Raw genomic sequence first — 7,687 nt, 5'->3', positions numbered from 1 at the left:
AAAGGAGGTCCCTCTAAACCAAGAGACACAGAGATCCACATCACCTGTAGATCTCACACTCTTCACTTCAGCTTCTTGACCCTCAATCTGTGGACAAGTAAGTAGTACATATTTCAAAATCGCTTAACTAATATGAAAGAATATTGTTGAAGTCCACTTTGATGTGTTGGATTCTGTTTTTCAGGATGAAGCGTCTTGTGGCCTTGGCTGTGTTGATGCTGGTGGTCTACATGGCCGATCCTGTTGCAGCACAGTAAATATATCAGGCTTTCTCAACTTTTATTTACACCAGAAACAGAGATATAGTCATAACAATGATTGTTGTTTTCATACATGGATCTTTTACCATAGATGGAGGGGAGACTCTGTGAAGCAATTGTTGATGCCAATAAAAATCTGAATCTTCCTCCTTTTCTCCTCCACCAGGAGCGGACCCCAAGGACCAGATCCAGATTATAACCCCCATCATGCAGGCCCTGAGTACGGTTCTTTCTAAACTCAACTGTGAAATTATGACGACAGTGGCCTGTAGTCTACTAAAAAAGCACATGCATTTTGTTATGCCAAATCAAATCTGAATCAAATTCCTCTCCTTTTCCACCAGGGGAGGTGGTGGTGGTGGCGGCGGAGGAGGCAGTAATTGGTGGGGCAGCAGTGGTGGTGGCGGCGGAGGCGGCGGTGGTCGTTGAAACCAGGTCTCCAACCAGGGCTGGATTACATCTTAATTACAGAAATGCCTGCTTTCCATTTTGAGAAACTAATAGAATGACTAATGTTATCACTATTCTTGTGTCTGCATCAGTCATTTGAGAATGTTTTTAAAAAGCAATCAGCATATTTCAAACTGCCCTGATGAATAAATCTGCATTATGAAAATTCAAAGCCACTCTCCTTTGTCTTATTCTCATGAATATAATTTGATTGAAAAATTCACTGTGATGATGAGAAGAGTTTTTCACTTTATGTTAAGGGAACAGAAGGTCTACTTGTAATCCCCTCATAAAAATACAGCAGTGAGCAGCAATGAACAAATCACCACAGCCTGAGAGAAAGTGTGCCATGTTTCCTGGCAGAGCTGCAGTTTGTGCTTATTCAAGTTAATATCATGACATAACAGAAGATCATTTGGCTATATGTTTAGCATGACAAAATGTTGCAGGTATATGAATTTTTCTTGACCAGTTGCCTAGCATGCTTCAGTCTAAGTAAAGGCTTACACAGTTCATGTTCTTGCCAGATTTCAAGTTGATCTTATTTGTGGTTCATGATGGAGAATAACTCCCACCCCATGCACAAAACTGTGAAACCTCTGCAGAGCTCATTCAGTGACAGACTGCTCCATCCATGGTGTGGGAAGGAGCAATATCGTAGGTCCTTCCTTCCAGCGACTGTCAGACTTTACAATCAGAGTTGCTCCCAGTAGAGCATTTGCACATGCACATACAAAGACATTAACTCCATCTGTGCAATACTGATTATGTAGCATTCAATTTTTTTTTTTTTTTTTATCCTGAGTCTTATTTCTATATATTTCCTTATTTCTATTTTTCTTTTTTTATTGTTGCTGCTGGAGCAGTGTGAAATTCGTCGTGGTGGGACCAATAAAGGCTTGTGTTATCTTATCTTATCTTATGAAGACAATATTTTTTAATGTTTTTCAAAAACTGCAAAATGGCAGCTGAAATTTTTCACGACAAAGAGCAACAAAGGTTTTGTGTAAGCTCATGGCGCAACATTTCATAACATGTTTACTTTATCTTGTTTTATCCTGTGAACAGCAAATTTTGGACAATTCCTTTAGATTGTTTGTTAAGTAACAATCTTTCACCATTTGGTGTCATTCTGGCCGACAATGAAAGGTTTTCCAAAAATTTTAAAATGGTAGCTTAAATTTGATGGCAAACAAGACGGTTTCAAAAGCTAAAAATATTCAGCATGTACAGATATGTCAATAGCAAGTCACATATCTTTGAATGATTGCTTTTAGGGCTTATTATGAAAGCCCCTTTGGACACATCAGTACCATTTTGTTTCAACTAGAGAGTGAGCAGGTTTTACACATGGAGAGCCATGTGCAAAAACAAAGCCGAAGAACTCAAGACCTTATGGTTATTACAGTCTTTGTTAGTAGCACAGTGTAGCAGAATTTGAAGTGGCTGTATTTACATTTCTACATAACCTGTGGTTTTGCAGATAAGTCTAAAATCATGTTTTTGATGAAAATGAAGTTTCATGTGAAGTTTTTTGTAATTATTGGATGGTTGGCTGACACTTTTGGGCTGTACATCTATCAAATCAAGTCAAGTGAAACTTTATTTAAATGTAAGTTTAAGACTGGTGACACTGGAGGCCTCCTGCAGACAGCCCAATAATGGGAGATGAGGGTGGACCTCGGAAGGAAACTACATTTTCCCCAGGTCTTCTAAATATCCCTGGGGCCTGACTTTGTTTTGTGGTCTGAGGAGGGAAAGAAGTTCATCATGGTGGAGCTAACTGTCCTGTGGGAGGACGAGTGTGACGAGGCCCGGGAGAGGAGAGCCATCAAGTACCAGGACCTGGTCCAACAGTGCAAGGATAAAGGGTGGCAGGCCTGGCTTTTCCCATGGAAGTCGTCTGCAGAGGCTTTCCAGCACAGTCTGTGTGGAGCACACTCACAGCTCTGGGAATAGCTGGGAGGGAGAGGAAGGCAGCTGTGCGCAGGTTGGGGGAAGAAACAGGGAGAGCATCGTGTTGTCGCTGAAACAGAAGGGAGGAGCTGAGCTGGAAGCCAGGAGAGGATGGGCAATGACTGGCCACCACTGCTGATCCGCCGACTGGAGGATGTCGTGGTTCAGGGTCGAAATGTCCGGTGAATGTCATACACCACCTGATGGCATCTTCTGGCTGAAAGCTGCAGTCAAAATAAGAAACTAATGAGTCAGCATCTTGATTAGATGTATTTAACAATAACTTGACAGTTTAACATCAAATGTTTATATGTGATGGCCAGGCAATTCAGTGTGCTCAACAAAAAATAAAGAAAATAAAAATAAAGAAAAACAAATGCATGGTAAGCATAATATTGACAATAATAAAAATGCTCGAGAAATGCCAAGAGCAATAACAATAAAAAAACGATAAGAAACACATAATGGCTAAAAGCTAGCATCAGATTTGGATGTTGTTCTTGGAATTACTAATAGATTAGAGTCAAATGTTGTTAGGGTGCAGCCTGGCAAATATTTGACTAACATTTGGGAGATGTAGAGTGAGGCAGGGACATGAGCTGCTTTGGAGACAAGAGGTTAAATTTTGAAGTCAACTTGAGAGAACCAGAAGCCAATGCCATGACTGAAGAGCAGGTGTGATATGTTCAGGTTTCCATGTCTAGGTCAAGACTCTACAAACAGCATTTTGAAGAAGCTGCAGGCATTTAACAAACCTTTTAGCCAAGCCACAGAGAAGAAAGTTACAATAGTCAAATCTGCTAGAAACAAAAGCATGGACAGGTTTTCCATAGTGACAGAAATAAAAGACTTCTGATTTTTGCAATTTTCCTCAGATGACAAAAAGCTGCTTTTGTTATGCTGTTAATACAGCTTTCTATGCTGAGGTCAGAATCCATGATTTGGTTTTCACTGTCTGCACAAGATGGAAAAAATGGTATTTCCAGAACAAAATCAGGCTCTGCAAATTCCTGTAGAAATCCATCATCATCATCATCATCATCAGCATCATCATCATCATCAGCAGCAGCAGCAGCAGTAACAACTGTAATGGCAGCAGAAGTGTAACCTGTTTAATCTAGGTGAGTCACCTAACCTGATGGATTTCTAATAGATTCCACTGTATTTATTTTTCTCTCCTCATTTTTGTTTTTATTTTAATATGTTTATACATTTAATGGCTTCCAAATAAGTGACATGAAATGTTGTTACAACACACTGTGATGAACATGTTCAGTCATTTCACAACCTTGTTATCTGAATTGGTTCACCATTACGGGTTTCACAACACAACAACGAACATTGCATATCAGCAATGAAATCACATAATCACAGTGACGGTTGCAGGGTGAGAACAGAGAATTCACAGCGTCAACAGCTAAGAAAACTTTTAAGTCATTTAAAATTAAACAGCTATTTAAATGCTTGTGAAAAGAATTTCACAAGCATTTAAACACAAGAATCTGACAATAATGACGTTATTGAATGTATATAGTGATGCTTTGGCTTTATAACCTCACTACATGTTTGATTTTTGGGACTTCACAATACAGTTTTCAACAAGTGGGCAACAAATCTTATTTCATTAGTTTGCAAGATTTTGTTGACATTCCTTTTGAGTTTCAGGGTCACAGAATCGTGAACACTCAAATAATCAACTGGCACTACACACCTCAGTGAAGCTGGCCTGTCTCTGCCCTGTGCCCCACTGAGGGCTGCCTGGTGAACGGGGACATGCTCTTTCAGCTTGTTCACCCAAAAACACATCCTGGAATTTAGATGCCAAACATTCAGACTTGGTGGTTAAAAACTTTTTGTGTGACGCACAGGCTTCGGGGTCAAAACGTTTTATTGGTCTAGAGGTTTTAGGGTTAATTGTCACATTAAGAATCATAAAGATCATTTTCTTGAGTTTTTATATATCCAGGCTAGTATTTTAAGTAATGTTCCAATGTTTTTCTGACTAATTTTGTCATTGCATTTTCCCCATGTTTTTGAAAGAAATCCAGTGATTTTTTTAAAGTCTTTAGCTCGTCCACAGTGTTGATGACTTCCCTGTTTAGGTGTTTCTCTCAGTTTCTTTCTTCCTCACTCTCATCTCTACTTTCAGTCTTGACCATGTTGTTTTATGTGTTACTATTCTGTTCTGGTCTCCTCTGTGTGTGTCTCATATGTTGGAGGGTGAATTATCTGTGTGAGTGAAACTGTCTTCCTCCCAGGTGTGACCGCACTCTTCTTCACTCCTCATCCTCGGCGCCTGTCTTGTTGAGGCCTCCTGCTGCTTTTGTTGTCTTTACTTTGGTCGATCGCGTTTTTTCCATCGTAGAAAAAGGTGGTTTCACCTGAGACAGCCTAAGAGGTCGCCTGGTGATCAGAGGGGTCCTGACTTGATTCCTCCTGATGGTCAGCTTGGCGTAGCATCCTCTGCCTTCAGTGTGTTAAAGTGTGTGTGGATTGGTAAATTTAAATACATTGCAAAGTGTTTTGAGCTGTTGGTAGACTTTGCAAATGCAGTCCATTTACCGTTTGCCATAGGTCTACTTCGCCAGACCTGCACCTCATTGTTTCTGATTGTCTATCTATGCTGATAGCCTGCACCTCCTGCCTTGGTGTGCATCCTCATTATTTCCCTTCACTGTTGGAATACAGTGCATAGACATGTAATTGAATTAATTAACATAATATAAATTAATGGTGAAATAATGTGAGCCATACAGTATAACCTCCATAACTAAAGTATAATATATCATTAATTTACTCTTCATTAACAGCCAGGATTTCAAAGTGTTACTGACTTTTATATTGTCAGTTTCATGCAATTTGAAAAGTGCTTCAGTTTAGGTCTGCAATTTAAATGTACACAAGTTGTGTGCATGGATTGATTCAGTTTGTAAACATGAGCTGCCCTGCACCACATTTGAAATGGAGTGTGTGGAAATGGCATGAAATTACTGGATGTGGTGTGACCCTTTGTTCTTCTATCCATGTGGTCTCCACACAGTAGCAATTACTTTTGGATAGTAGCAGGACTCCACAGGTATGAATGAATGAATGAATGAATGAATGAATTTTTCATCACAACAACTTAGGCCACATTATTTTTAAAATTAATTTAATTAAGCTTTCCTTTTTTTCTAATTGATATCCTACAGTTAAAAAAAAACAAAAAAACAAAAAAAAAAAACAATCTGTGTGTTCATTAGTGTGTGTTAATTGTGGTTGCTCGGCAGCCTGCACCTCTTGCTTACGTGTGTGTCCTCATCCTTTCTCTTAACCGCTGGAACTGGATCATTCATTGATTTAATTTACATGGCATTAAAACATAGCTAAATAGTGTTACCTCTGTAGTCATCCTAACTAAATAATAATAAATGATTAATTTAATATTTATTTTTTATTGATAGGCACATAAAATACTTTGGACATCTATCAATATCACTACACAATAGCAATTGTGGAAACTGTTGGATAATAGCTGCGCTCCACAGGTTTGCAAAATATGAATTTTCAGACAGTCACAGTAACACCTCCATGCCAAGGTCACATTAATCCTCAGATTCACAAAACACATATTTTACATGATAGAGTGTGTTTAATGAAGGATGTATGTTTCCTGAAAGTTGGGATTATTTTGAGTCTAATCCTTCACTCAATGCATGAAGACTTGAGCTTGAGTAAGTGATGAAAGGAGGAAACCCTGTGGGGACTGACTCAGGGCTCCTGGTTGAGATTAGATCAGTGTTGCTCCACTTAACTCCACATTATGAAATGCAGTGGGGCTGTATATCCAGCCTTACTGTAATATTACAAAACACTAAACTTTGAGGAATTTGAGGAAATTAAACTAAAGGCAACAATACTAAACCATGAACCCTGTCAGCCTTGCCCCTATAAAAGGAGGTCCCTCTCAACCAAGAGACACAGAGATCCACATCACCTGTAGATCTCACACTCTTCACTTCAGCTTCTTGACCCTCAATCTGTGGACATGTAAGTAGTACATATTTCAAAATCACTTAACTAATATGAGAGAATATTGTTGGAGTCCACTGTGATGTGTTGGATTCTGTTTTTCAGGATGAAGCGTCTTGTGGCCTTGGCTGTGTTGATGCTGGTGGTCTACATGGCCGATCCTGTTGCAGCACAGTAAATATATCAGGCTTTCTCAACTTTTATTTACACCAGAAACAGAGATATAGTCATAACAATGATTGTTGTTTTCATACATGGATCTTTTACCATAGATGGAGGGGAGACTCTGTGAAGCAATTGTTGATGCCAATAAAAATCTGAATCTTCCTCCTTTTCTCCTCCACCAGGAGCGGACCCCAAGGACCAGATCCAGATTATAACCCCCATCACGCAGGCCCTGAGTACGGTTCTTTCTAAACTCAACTGTGAAATTATGACGACAGTGGCCTGTAGTCTACTAAAAAAACACATACATTTTGTTATGCCAAATCAAATCTGAATCTAATTCCTCTCCTTTTCCACCAGGGGAGGTGGTGGTGGTGGCGGCGGAGGAGGCAGTAATTGGTGGGGCAGCAGTGGTGGTGGCGGTGGCGGCGGCGGTGGTCGTTGAAACCAGGTCTCCAACCAGGGCTGGATCACATCTTAATTACAGAAATGCCTGCTTTTCATTTTGAGAAACTTCTAGAATGACTAGTGTTATCACTATTCAAAGCAATCAGCATATTTCAAACTGCCCTGATGAATAAATCTGCATTATGAAAATTCAAAGCCACTCTCCTTTGTCTTATTCTCATGAATATAATTTGATTGAAAAATTCACTGTGATGATGAGAAGAGTTTTTCACTTTATGTTAAGGGAACAGAAGGTCTACTTGTAATCCCCTCATAAAAATACAGCAGCGAGCAGCAATGAACAAATCACCACAGCCTGAGAGAAAGTGTGCCATGTTTCCTGGCAGAGCTGCAGGTTGTGCCTATTCAAGTTATTATCATGACATAACAGAAGATCA

The 7,687-nt window shown here is 39.6% G+C and overlaps 2 long non-coding RNA genes across 2 annotated transcripts; both read left to right on the top strand.

Moving 5' to 3' along the window:
- On the top strand, positions 1–481 carry LOC115356527 (uncharacterized). Its single transcript, XR_003927979.1, has 3 exons — positions 1–97; positions 185–253; positions 427–481. It is a non-coding gene; the product is annotated as an uncharacterized LOC115356527 (long non-coding RNA).
- A 6,123-nt stretch (positions 482–6,604) lies between these two features.
- On the top strand, positions 6,605–7,445 carry LOC115356529 (uncharacterized). The gene is made up of 4 exons (XR_003927981.1): positions 6,605–6,695; positions 6,783–6,851; positions 7,025–7,078; positions 7,203–7,445. It is a non-coding gene; the product is annotated as an uncharacterized LOC115356529 (long non-coding RNA).
- The last annotated feature ends 242 nt before the right edge of the window (positions 7,446–7,687 follow it).

This window comes from Myripristis murdjan, chromosome 24 (assembly GCF_902150065.1).
Source record: "Myripristis murdjan chromosome 24, fMyrMur1.1, whole genome shotgun sequence".
Classification (NCBI taxonomy): domain Eukaryota; kingdom Metazoa; phylum Chordata; class Actinopteri; order Holocentriformes; family Holocentridae; genus Myripristis; species Myripristis murdjan.
This window is presented reverse-complemented; position numbering and strand designations above follow the sequence as displayed.